The sequence below is a fragment of the Gasterosteus aculeatus genome, chromosome Y (assembly GCF_964276395.1).
Source record: "Gasterosteus aculeatus chromosome Y, fGasAcu3.hap1.1, whole genome shotgun sequence".
NCBI classification, from domain to species: Eukaryota; Metazoa; Chordata; class Actinopteri; order Perciformes; family Gasterosteidae; genus Gasterosteus; species Gasterosteus aculeatus.
Window position 1 is genome coordinate 17,467,339 of NC_135709.1, and position 13,809 is coordinate 17,481,147.

General features: G+C 45.4%; 1 long non-coding RNA gene across 2 annotated transcripts in view; it reads right to left on the reverse strand.

The window, feature by feature from the left end:
- LOC120812802 (uncharacterized) overlaps nucleotides 1–12,398 on the reverse strand; it is a 33,621-nt gene extending 21,223 nt beyond the window's left edge. The window contains exons 1-2 of one of the 2 annotated variants that reach the window (XR_013454961.1): nucleotides 12,160–12,398; nucleotides 11,148–11,179 (exon numbers count right to left, since the gene is read on the reverse strand). This is a non-coding gene — a long non-coding RNA (uncharacterized LOC120812802). Of the gene's footprint in view, nucleotides 1–11,147; nucleotides 11,180–11,460; nucleotides 11,606–12,159 lie in introns of those variants that run through there. The other variant, XR_013454962.1, reaches the window with a different exon arrangement.
- Between the last annotated feature and the right edge of the window lie 1,411 nt (nucleotides 12,399–13,809).

The following is a 13,809-nucleotide window of genomic DNA, read 5'->3' on the forward strand; positions in this document are numbered from 1 at the left end:
AGGCCAATAACCAAAGTCTGTTTGCTACTGGAAGCAGAGATCTGAAGAGACAATTACTTTTGACTGACTTACTACTCACATGACAAAGGTGGTGGTAAAGATCACCTTGACAGGCTAAGTGCTTGAACCTCTGGCCTAGACTGGACTCGTTCGTGAAAGAAGATGACTACACCCCCTTATTGGAATATTAATCATGGACAATCGTTTGATGTATGTTTTATGGTGTCTTTTTTGTAATTACTACAGTGTTATAATTAGGGGCTGGGATGTAGCGGCCGAACGCCACTTCGTATGTGTGAGTGTTGGTACTTTATTTTGAAATCGGCGCACATCGTGTATCGCTTCGCCCGCTTGGATGTGTTTTTAACTTAATAAAATCAATGAACTTCATAGGAGGAATCAGCGTCTGTTTGGAACGAGTCCACACCAATCTCCCGTACTTAGCCTCACGTGACTGCGTTCAGATTGCAGACACCACAACCTCTATATATATATGATGAAACCCCTCCTACAGGGCCGTGTTTCCGGTCAAAACTAACGCCCATCGCATAAAACACCCACTGAAATGGCAAATTTCCAATCCAAACCACGCACATCATCGTCAAAAATGGTTTACGTTTCCATTCGTAAAATGACGCATTTCCGGGCATGACTTCAAAATGGCGGCCGTCACATGCCCACCCCCCCCACCCCTCCTACCCCCCAAAAGTGCCCTCTTGCACGCGTCTGAGGTCAAAGGTCACATGCCCTCGTATGGAGGTGGTTTTTCCGAATTACACCGTTCTTGGTTGGTTTTGTCTACAGCTTTACTTTTTATCCAACACGAAAACCATACGGACCTCAAGTCCTCTATTTTGTCAATTTCTTTGTGAAGTTTCCTTTTTTACCACACATTCACCGTCTCACATTTTGCTATCAATGTTCCTTTGATCAGACATTTGCTTCCATCATCAAGATACTGTATCAAGTGTATCGTGCACTATACACTCAATAAGCAGCACTCAACAATTTACAGCCTCTCTCTGAGTTAAGGAAAAGACTCAAAAAACTACACAACATCAATACAAAAAAAAACAAAAAACAGACACTATATACAACAATTCTCCTTATTTCTCATCTCTTAATTTTCAATGACTGTTTCCCCTCTTTTTAGTAAATCAATCTTTTCTACGGTTTTAAGTCTAATTCCCGTGTCCCGTGTGATCCACAACATATCTTACAAGTTACATACTTAGTCAGTTGTCATGTTAATTGCCCTTAACGAGGACAAACACATTATTTTATTAATTTGTATTTATTATAAATATAACACTATACATATAACAACACTTTTCCTAATTAAAAACAATGCAAAAATATATATATTTCAGGGAAATAAACTATGGATTTAAAAGTGCAGAAACGACATTTCTGTGTTCAACAACAACAATTCTGTGTTTGTAGACCATTTTCAGTCACTTGAGTTGGGATAGTATACCTGAAATCAGCTGCATCTCCCTCATCCTCACCTGATGATTCTTTGTGTAAAGGGAGTCAGCGTGCAGAGAAAACCCCTCAATTGCAGATTTCTTTGGTCAACGTGTTTATTCAATTCAAACCATTTTATTTTGTTCAGCTTTGCAATCTGTAAACATGCAACATCCTGTCCCAAAACCCCCAAAACGTAAAAAACCTTCAACCGGGAGAAACCTGAGGAGAAAACAGCAAGGCAGTAGGTGTGTAGAGTATGAACTAGGGATGCACCGATCCACATTTCTTCACTTCTGATCCGATCCCGATACCTAAATTTTGGATATCGGCCGATACAGATAATATTCCGATACCAGAGCTGTGTTTGAAAAACAGGAAATCCTGTTAACAGAAAAAATTCTGAAAACAAATTTGAAACTATGAAACTATGAAAAGTGCAAGTGCACACACACACACACACATACACACTTGACACACAGTCTCACTCACTCGTTCACAAAAATAACAGCACAAATCAAGTAAACTGACTCTTGTATCATGAACAACATGTCAAAGAAAGTGCAATAAAATAACTCAACATCTTACACACTTGACACACAGTCTCACTCACTCACTCACTCACTCACTCACTCATTCACACACGCAATCACACTTACTCTCTCTCACACACACACACACACACACACACACACAATAAGTTTGTGCATCAGAACAGCACTTAAGATGACCTGTAATAAACTAAACACCAGAGTCTAACGATTCTTTAAAAGAAAACAAAACTTGAATGTCTCAAAGTTGACTCTGAGGAAGTGATGTAGTGTTCAACAAATCTTACATCGGCAAGTTCTTCTTGAGGAATATGAGCATTTCTGCTCTCTCTTTTTTCATCCACGATATTGGCTGCCGTGCTAAACAGTCTAGCCTCAGCGCTATCCTGCTAGCCTGCTAGTTTGCTAGCTGGCTGCAAACTGTGGAATGGAGTCCTGAACGGAGGCGCGGCTCAATGAGACAGTTATGAGACACGCTCAGGAAATCCAATCATACAAGGGTCGCATGAGTTGAGCCGCATGGGGAAGGAAACGGTTGTAGAAATTCACCATGCCCAGGAACTCCTGCAGGGACTTCATAGTGCGCGGGCATGGGAAACCGGCGACAGCCTCCACCTTGGCCGGGAGGGGTACGGCTCCCTGCGGGGTGACGTGGTGGCCGAGAAAAGTGATGGACGACTGGCCAAACTCGCACTTGGCCGGATTGATGATGAGACCATGCTCACTTAGCCGGCCGAACAGCTGCCGGAGATGCGTCAGGTGGTCGTCTGCGGACGCGCTGGCCACAAGAATGTCGTCCAAGTACACAAACAGGAACGGCATGTCCCGTAGCACAGAGTCCATGAGGCGCTGAAACGTCTGCGCCGCACCATTGAGGCCGAAAGGCATCCGCAGGAATTCGAAAAGGCCAAAGGGAGTGATGACTGCCGTCTTGGGAACATCCTGCGGGCGGACGGGCACCTGGTGGTAACCGCGCACCAGGTCCACCTTCGAAAAGATTGTGGCACCAGCTAGGTGGGCGGAGAAATCTTGTATGTGCGGCACTGGGTAACGGTCGGCGGTGGTGGCGACGGAAATCACCACAGGGACGCCAACCACCATCAGCCTTGGTCACCATGTGCAGGGGGGACGCCCACGGGCTGTTGGAGCGGCGCACGATGCCGAGGTGCTCCATGGTGGCGAATTCTTCCTTGGCAATCGCGAGCTTCAGTCTTTATCTAGACTGGAAAGCCTCTGTTTCAAGGCAACCAGCGAGAGACAAACTGCATAAGAAGGAGGAATAATATTCATATGTACTTCGATCTGAAACAATGTTTTCATGCCCGACCTGCTTAATGTTCTTATCTGCTGGCAGAAGATGGAAACTGGGCCTCACAATATGTTTTCACTGGATAAGTCATCCACCACTTATTCACCATGTCTCTTACAGTATGCCTCTGAGTAAAGAGGTTTGCGATGGGAAAATAAACTCACCGTAGTCTAGTCGGAACTGAAGTGTATCGTGGTCTGTGACAGCCACATGACGGTTACTGGGAAAGCGGTTTCCATGGTGTCAGAGTTGTATTGTTTCTTTTCTTTTATAAGAACAAAACAAAGGGTGTGACACGTTTTTTTTTAACGCTCTTAACAACTGCTTCAGGTGAGCTTTGGTTTCCTGAACAACCTCCTCCGCGCCATCAAGGACACGTTGGAGATTACGCACGGCGGCGGGTCCACTCTGCCCGAGCTGCTGAGCAATGCAAGTGTCACACACACGGGGGGGAAACGCACACAATGACACCGACACACTGACTCTGCCCACAGACGGCACGCATTTATATTGTAAATCTCCCTCGATAAGATTTGGAGACAAGGAAACACTTAAACAAACAAGATAAACCTGTCCTAATATTAGCTGAACCCATGTGCACAATATACGAGAATCCAGAAATGCAAACAGTGTGTTTTTTTAACAAACATAATATCATTGTAGCGGCCGTCTGCCACTTCCTGTGTGTGAGTGTTGGTACTTTATTTTGAAATGTAATTAGCATCAGAGTCACGTGGACAGGTGTGCAGTGGTTTATGAATGAGTGTAGGCATCTAGGCGGAGTGATGGTTGTATGGACATGGGGGTGAGTCGGGAGACGATACTTTTTGTTGACCGTATTCTACAGCGCACTTTATTGCATCGTCGCACATCATGTATCGCTTCGCCTGCTTGGATGTTTTTTAACTTGACTTTCGGACAATAAAATCAATCACCTTCACAGGAGGAATCTGCGTCTGTTTTGAACGAGTCTGCCTTTGTTATAACCGCGGCGGAACGGCGGTTGACCTGCTGTCCGTCCGCGAAAGGAAGGTCCGCCGGCAAACGTGTTTGCGATTACGCCATTCTGCCGCTGCTACGATCTCTGGTTAACCGCCGGCGGCCCGCCGACTCATTGCTATCTGGGATACAACAAACGTGCAGTCTTTCACGGATTCCTGTCGGATTACGGGGTTATGGATCCGTAGAAGAAAGCTGGATTACATCGCGACAGAGATCCTTACCGAGCCACGGATTCATCCCAACGCGAACAGCCACGGTAGGCACGCAAAATCCCCACTCTCACTCATGCTGCGTTCGGAAAGTTTTGATGGTTTGCGGGTGTCCATTGGGGATCGCCGTCTTTCCGGGTGACGTTCGCCTACATCGACTGTTGAATTGTTTGGCTTGGCAGTGCGGAATCGGATGTTGAATCCCGTTTGGAAACGTGAATTTAATTGAACGCTATTGACTCGTTGGTGCACTGTGAAAACTTGAACTGTCGAACTTGAAGACACAATGACCGAAACACATGATCGCGACGTGAATAATGTTTCCAAAACAATGGAAAAACGAGAAGTCAAACTAACTGCAAAGGCTTTGGCAATAAAAATTGAAAAACTTCAAAAGGAGCGAAAGGTGCTCGTAGATAAAATCAAAGCGCTAATTCCTGCTATAAAAGAGCTTATGAAAAGAAAGGAAAATGTACATCAGGTGCAACAACAAATACAAACCCTTATTCAGCTCCACGACACGGCCATTGAGCTACATAAGTCATTGATCCCTTTGCTACCCGAAAGCGAACACATTTCACAAAAGGAATGGTTCTTAAGCATCGAGAGCTACACCAACGTTTTCAAGGACAATGTTACCCAATGGCTGAGTGAAACTACTGTGAACTTGAAAGGAAACGACTTTGATGGCTTAAACAAAGACGTGCCTGACTCGGTGTACAGTATATGGCAAGTTAGAATTCTAACACACCCAGTGTTCGGGAATATCCAAGACCCCGCACCAGCATTAAGTAAAAGTATGAATCGAACCATCTCTAAACCCAAAGGAAGTATGATCAAAACTGATTTTCCGGAATGCAGCCTCGAGGAGCAACCTGCTTTGTCAAGGGAAGACCAAAAATTCATGAAGCTGGTCAGAAATTCAGCGAGCCTTGTGAACGGGCATTACCAGATTGCATTGCCCCTGAGAGAATGTAAATTAAACATGCCAAATAACAGAAAAGTCGCAGAGCAGCGCACTGTAAACCTTCAAAGGAGGTTCAAGAGAGATGTGTCTTTCCGACAGCAGTATGCACCCTTTATGGACAATCTTGTCTCCAAAGGATATGCTGAGCGAGTATCTGCGGAGGAACCGACTCGTGATGATGGGAGATTGTGGTATATCCCCCACCATGGTGTCTACCACCCTCGAAAGGGGACGATGCGGGTGGTGTTCAACTGCGGAGCACCTTTCCAGATGACGCCTCTCAATGATCAGCTCCTGCAGGGACCAGATCTCACCAGCTCATTGATAGGCGTCGTGACCAGATTCAGGAAGGAACCAGTGATAATCTTGGCAGAAATAGAGTCCATGTTCCATCAAGTGAGAGTACCAGCTGAAGATATGGATTTGCTGAGGTTTCTCTGGTGGCCCGATGGTGACTTTGCATAAGAACTGGTGGACCTCGTATGGAGCTTACGGCTGCTACCATGGCAAGCCGCATGGACACGTTCTGGAAAAGGGAATTACATATGAGGCTTCAGCCATCATTGTTTTGGACAGATAGCACGTTGATGCTAAAGTACATAAGGAATGAAACCTCAAGGTTCCGTACCTTTGTTGCCAAAAGAGTTTCAGAAATCCTTAAAGCGTCTCAGGCATCTCAATGGAGGTACGTAAACAGCACGAGCAATCCCGCAGATGTGGCCTCCAGAGGGTTGAAGGTAGATGCGTTCCTCAAGAATAAGACCTGGCCGTCAGGACCAGAGTATCTGCTACACCCCGAACAGGACTGGCCTGCGAATCCAGATCGTTCAGGTGAACTCCTGCCAGATGATCCAGAGGTCAAGGTTAGCAGTGAATGCCATGCAAGGGTCAGAGGTGGACGCCACCACTCGCTTAATGACTCACTTCTCCTCTTGGACTCATCTGAAAAGGGCCGTGGCTTGGATCCTCAGGTTTAAGAATCTGCTCTTGTCCCTCAGCCAGAAAAGGAGGCAGCTGAACTTGAGTAAGCAACAGCACCTTTCCTCAGAGCATAAAGCGGAGGTGATCAAAGCCCTGGCCTGTAGCGGTTTGCTCACAGTGGAAGAACTAACGAAGGCAGAATTTGAAATTATCAAGTTTTGCCAGAGAAGGCAGTTTTCTGATAAGCGTATCAGCCTGCAGACTGACACGAGTGTTAGGAAGAACAGCTCCATTTACAAGCTTTCGCCAGTGTTGGAGGATGGCATTTTGAGAGTTGGTGGAAGACTAAGTAGGGCAGCTATGCCCGAAGAAAGTAGGCATCCCATCATCTTAGCCAAAGATTCCCACATCTCCAACATTTTTCTCAAACATATTCATGAAGAGGTGGGCCATGGCGGACGCAATTATGTGTTGTCAAGATTACGTCAGAGGTATTGGATTCCAGGTGCTACTACAGCTATAAGAAGACTCCTGACCAAGTGTGTGGTCTGTCGTAGGTTGCAAGCCGCTCCAGGGTGCCAACAGATGGCAGATCTGCCCGTTGACAGAGTCTGCCCAGAAGAAGCCCCATTCACCAGGGTAGGAGTGGACTTCTTCGGCCCTTTCGAAGTCAAGAGCCGAAGGAGCATGGTGAAGAGATATGGAGTCTTATTCACCTGTTTGACAATACGAGCGATCCATATTGAAGTAGTATCTTGTTTGGATACCAGTGCTTTTATCAATGCACTGCGACGTTTCGTAGCAAGGCGCGGGCGGCCCAGTCCCGGAAATACGCTCGGATAATGGAACAAACTTTGTTGGAGCAGAGCGTGAGCTGAGGGAGGCTATTGAAGTCTGGAATCATGCTCAGATTAATGACATTCTTCTACAGAACGGTATCAAGTGGAACTTTAATCCTCCTACTGGTTCTCATCATGGGGGAGTTTGGGAAAGATTGATAAGATCCATACGTAAAGTTCTCAATTCTACCTTTAAGGTACAGAATCTTGATGAGGACGGATTTCATACCGTTCTCTGTGAGGTAGAGTCCATCATTAATGGTCGTACGCTCACCAACTCTTCTCCCGAGCCTAATGATTTGGAGGCTTTGGCCCCCAATCATTTGTTGCTGCTGAAAACATCCCCATCTCTACCACCAGGGGAGTTTCAGAAGGACGACCTCTACACTCGCCGCCGCTGGAAGCAAGTCCAGTACATGTCCGATCTGTTCTGGAAGCGATAGGTCCAGGAGTACTTGACGCAGCTCCAGGAACGCCGAACGAAGTGGATTGGCGTGAAACGCAACTTCATGATTGGAGATATAGTGCTCATTGTGGACGAGACAGCACCTCGTAATTCCTGGGTCATGGGAAAGGTTATTCAAACCTTTCCAGACAGAAAAGGACTAGTAGGAAGGCTACTTATCAAGACTAAGACCAATTGTTTAGATAGGCCAATAACCAAAGTCTGTTTGCTACTGGAAGCAGAGGTCTGAAGAGACAATTACTTTTGACTGACTTATCTACTCACATGACAAAAGGTGGTGGTAAAGATCACCTTGACAGGCTAAGTGCTTGAACCTCTGGCCTAGACTAGGCAAGGCAAGGCAATTTTATTTGTATAGCACTTTTCATACACAAGGCAGACTCAAAGTGCTTCACATTATAACATTTCATACAATAAAGTGAAATAAAATGCAGGAATTAAAAGACAATTAAAAACAGCAAATAAAATTATAAATTAAAACCTTATTTAAATTGTTTAATTAAAGGCAGAGGTTAAAGTGCAATGTAGGTAAAATTTAGCAGAAGGCGAAGCTGAACATAAAGGTTTTCAGTCTTGTTTTAAACGTGTCAGAGTTGGGGCAAGTCTTAAATCTTCAGGAAGTTTATTCCAGCTGTTTGTTGCGTAGTAACTAAATTATGCTTTCCCATGATTTGTATTTACTCTGGGAATCACTAACAGATTGGTGTCAGAAGATCTTAGTGATCTTGAAGGCTTATGTAGTGGAAGCATATCAGTGATATACTTTGGCCCTAAACCATGTAGTGATTTATATGTAAGCAGTAGGATTTTGAAATTAATTCTCTGACATACTGGGAGTCAATGTAAGGATTTAAGAATTGGTGTAATGTGCTCACATTTTTTGGTCTTTGTTAGAACTCTAACAGCAGCGTTCTGAACAAGCTGGAGCTGCCTGACAGGTTTTTTTGGAAGACCTGCAAGGAGACCATTACAATAGTCTAGCCTACTAGTTATAAAGGCATGTACAAGTGTTTCTAAGTCTTGAGCTGACATGAGCCCTCTAAGTCGTGCTACATTTTTGAGGTGGTAGTAGACCGATTTTGTTACTGATTTGATGTGACTCTCCATGTGTAAATCTGAATCCATAACAACTAGACTCGTTCGTGAAAGAAGATGACTACACCCTCTTACTGGATTATTAATCATGGACAATCGTTTGATGTATGTTTTATTGTGTTTTTTGTAATTACTACAGTGTTATAATTAGGGGCTGGGATGTAGCGGCCGTCTGCCACTTCCTGTGTGTGAGTGCTGGTACTTTATTTTGAAATGTAATTAGCATCAGAGTCACGTGGACAGGTGTGCAGTGGTTTATGAATGAGTGTAGGCATCTAGGCGGAGTGATGGTTGTATGGACATGGGGGTGAGTCGGGAGACGATACTTTTTGTTGACCGTATTCTACAGCGCACTTTATTGCATCGTCGCACATCATGTATCGCTTCGCCTGCTTGGATGTTTTTTTTAACTTGACTTTCGGACAATAAAATCAATCAACTTCACAGGAGGAATCTGCGTCTGTTTGGAACGAGTCCACACACCAAGCTCCCGTACTTAGCCTCACGTGACCGGATTGTAGTCACCACAATTATTATTATGATAAAATTATATACGAATGTATTTCAGAATTAAATATCAATAATAGGAAATCACACATCTGACCCCAGTCCCAGCTTAATATGTTATTATTTTCTCATAAATCTTTGTGCTTCAATGAAACCACGACTGTGGGTGAGTGGGGAGCATGGTCGTACTCAACCCTCAATCAGAGGGTTGTCGGTTCGATTCCAGGCTATGCTAACCCGCATGTCGATGTGTCCTTAGGCAAGACACTTAACCCAACATGGCTCCTGTAGCTGCGACTACAGTGTGTGAATGTTAGTTACTGATGGGCAGGTGTCACTGTGTATGGTTCTCCTGTCATCAGTGTATGAATGGGTGTGAATGGGTGAATGATGTCATGTAGTGTTAAAGCACTTTTAACACTACATGAGTGGTCAGAAGACTAGAAAAGCGCTATACAAGTACAGTCCATTTACCATTCACTTGAATAACGCATCACACAAAGTGGCTGCCGAGTGATACCGATTTCCTGCACAGGATCATCTTTGTGCCTTTTTTATGATCTGTTTATCTGCTTCTTAATAGCTGATGTGACCAGGCAGTCTGCTTCCTGATGTTTGTCTTGTATATCTGTTGGCAGGCTTTCCAGGAGAGCTTATGTCACTGCCTGCAGAGGTACTGCCTCAACTACTCCACCGCGCTGCTTTATCTGGACAGCCTGAAGCCCAGAGAGGACTTTGGATCCTACGTGAAGGTACCGGGGGCAGCGTGTGCGTGTCGGGATGCCTGTCACGTGAACTAGTTCGTCGCCAACGCCGTGACCTTTAGCCCTCTGACGTTCTTCTTGGTCTCCCCTACAGCCCTCCGCTCACCCTGTATTTTTCCCCCTTCCTCCCCCTTTCCCAAGTGGTGTGAGAGGAACGAACAGTGCCTGCAGCTACACGACCTGTTGGTGGCGCCGTTGCTCACCTGATACCCTCTGTTGTTGCGTAACATCGCAAAGAGATGTCCGAGGGAGGACGAGGCCGCAGGCCTGCAGGTCATAACGGAGCAGGTGGACACATCTATATGTGAGAAGCCCGATCGACCGGTTATTCATCAAACGCACCACTACAAACTCCGTATTTACACATAACAGGCATGTTATTTAGCGCCTGAGCCTTTCAGCTCTGCCTCATCAGCAGGCCGTCATTGACAGTGAGCACAGTGCAGGGTGGGGGGGGGTGACGACGGTCGAACAGTCCTCTGAGCCGGCAGGTGCACACACCACTCAGTCGTGTCATTCGCCTGCGTGCGTTTCATCACCAGGGGGTCTCTGGGAAGTCTCTGCTACCAGCAGTGCATCGGCGCATTCATCCTGCAAGCTGCGTCAGAGGCCGCCAAGGTGCATCACTTCTCTGAAGTCCTGCGGGAGCCGGCAGCACGCCGACTAGCACGCAGATGTGCTTCGTCTTCTATTCACTTTGTTAATTATCTCCAAACACGTGGGCTTTTTGTAAAGTAAAACATTACTCTGGGAAGCCAAAAGTACCGTTTTAAGTGTCTGTTCGGCTTAGTTCAACTAAACCCACTAATCATTGACATTTGGATTTTAGTTAGTGTTTTACTCTATACATAACGGGTTACTTCAGACATGCATATTGGAGATAATTTATACTACTACTACATTTCTGAAGTTGTGTTGTCCTAAATGGAGAACAGTTTATATATTTTACACGTAAAGGGTCAAGCTGACAACCTGAAAATACCCTATTTCAGCTTTAAAAATTACAAACACAACTACATTTTCGGTCAAGTACATCAACTTATTACTTACCACCAGAGCACCACAGTACATTAAAGAACAATCTGAAAGAAAAAAGGAAAATATACATATTAAGTAACTACGTAACTACGTAGACCCCTCCGCCGTAGCCTGACGTGCACCTCCGAAAAAATCTAACTGCGAGTCGAGTTGACGTGGACCGCAAGTGCTGTGATTGGTCCGCTCAGAACGTAATTTGCGGCAGTTGCTGACATTTGAAAGTATCGAAAGTGCACTTGCTCATCCAGGTCCCTCAGTGGGTGAACCAGTGTTGTAAATTCACGTCTTCTCCGTAGCCTGCGCTTCAATATGAGCTTCGGCTCACCAAGGATTCGGCACCCGCAGAAACACACAGCCACACCCGCCGCCGCCGTAACGTGGAAGCATAAATTAAGCAGCAGCTACAGCCATAGACATACAGAATAGACATCGACCGCTGCTGCCTAGTGGTGCTGACGAGCCGCGGGGCCGCCAGCTTGGACCGGTCACCCGCTCCTCTCAGTGCCAGCTGGCGCAACGAAGTGTCAGCGCATCACTCGCTGAATACAAAAGCGGATGTTCACGGGATTTTGTAGGCATGACACCGAAAACATGATTCGGCGTATTTTAATATTCATAGTAGGCGTAACAGTAATAATATTCTGGTATATAATATAATAAAAAATATTTGTTTGCGCCTCAGCAGCCAGTGCAGCGTCTACTCTTTATAAGTCTATGGCTACAGCAGCAGCTAACGTGAACCGAGCCTCTCGGAGCCGCGGCTCGGTTCACGTTAGCTGGGTCGACTCGGTGCATTCCGCCGTCTGCCGGTGAACTAGCGGGTCCTATGAGCACGTCCGCATGTCCGCGACATGTCCCGCTATGCTCGACCAAATTGTGACGCTAAAGCGATTTGCTCCGGCTCAAATAGAAATAATAAATATGACTGCTTCAACAAATTTTTGTCGTCATTTTACTGAAATAAATGTGCAAGCATGACACATAACACACCACGACAGCTCGTCCTCGCTGACATTAACGTTACCTCGTGTCGTTTTTGTTCAGTTTGGTGTTGGTGGTCAGACATGTGGCTGCTACATTTAAGCTAACCGCCGACCCGATATCACGTTACCAGGCCTACCAACTCTCACGGTTTCGCTGTGTGACACACGCTTTTGCATGTTTTCACACGCACTCACGCCACACAACCAATTTCTCACGGCAAAAAAAAAAATCTGATTTTGGGCCGAAGCGCGTTCGTTCCTTTTCAAACTCCCCGACAATAGATGGCGCTAAGGAGCGCATCTGTAAACCCATTCGCTGCATAGACATCCTATTTACCCCAAAGAGTCCCGAAGTTAGCAACAGAAGAAGATTTTCAAACAGACACAACCGCGGGAGAAACTCAGGAGGAGCAAAGACTAAGGTATGTTAATGACATGTGGTTCAATTAAGTACTCACTCTCTTAAACTTTAAATCTTGAAAGAAATTATTTGTTGTGTTTGTGCGTGTGATTTTGAGTGGTGAATGTAAACTCAGCTGTCATAACAAGCAGCACTGCTGCTAATCTAATCTTAAACACAGATCTATTAATTAGGCTATATTGTGGTACATAGACAGTCATTGAGGCACAGCAATAGTTTTCTGGTTGAATGTTCAGCTCAAGTCTAGAAGGCCCAACAAGTCATGAGCAGATGAACATAAATCAGAATAAGTTCAGGCATACCACCCAAAAATCCACGAGAATGCATGAAATAACATCTACTTAAACCAAAATGTCCTGGGGGTGGACCATCAGCTATGTCTTTGCTTCACAGAATGTAACCAATGTTGTCCATCTCCAGTAGGCCGCCCCTATCAACGACTTTGGGCCCCACAAACCACCAGAATGCAGGGTACAACATGGGTACTACGCCAAATGAATTCCAATTTCCTGATATTTGAGCCACCAACGTGTGTGGCTGCGTGCGCGGCAAAATTTTGGTCACCCCCGACAAAATCTCACTCCAAGGTTTTTTGAAAAGTTGGCAGCTCTGCGTTAGCCATTTGAAATTCGGTATTTGAAGACACGTACCCAACATTGACTAGAGTGGTGAATGAATATGTCCCTTTATTCTTATACAGATTCTACTGGAATGAAGAAAAACAACGGGAATAGTTTATAGTAGAAAGACTTACCACAGTATTTCGATGCGAGGAAGATGGCGATGCCAGAATCCACATTCTCAGTTTGACCGGGAAAGTTGGTGGGCGGGGCTCTCCAGAGTATTTTTTGTGATACTCTGGAAGGTATCTTGCTCTAATCAGTGTTGAATCAGGGCCTGAGAGAGTCAATAACACTGACAGAGTAAAACCTCTGTTAACTCCGATTATTTTCACCAACACTGGAAGTTTTCTGGTTCAATTTTACTCTGTCCATTGTTGGAAAAACTCCGGAAGAATTAAAATAGTTTGACACTGCCTTTTTGACACTGGTAAATTTACTGTGTACTTTCTTGGATTGCCTGCTTCTATTCACATAACAAATAAAAAAAACAGCTTACTTCTGGGTAATGAATATTTCTGTTTCTGAAAACCTTTCTGTGTGTCTTTCTACAGCGAGCGTGGATGTCGACGATAGAGGGCGCCGTCATGGCGCTGCTGGCCTCCCCGCGGCCTCGGGTCAAGAGCTCCTCCCTGTGGCTGGAGTCCTCG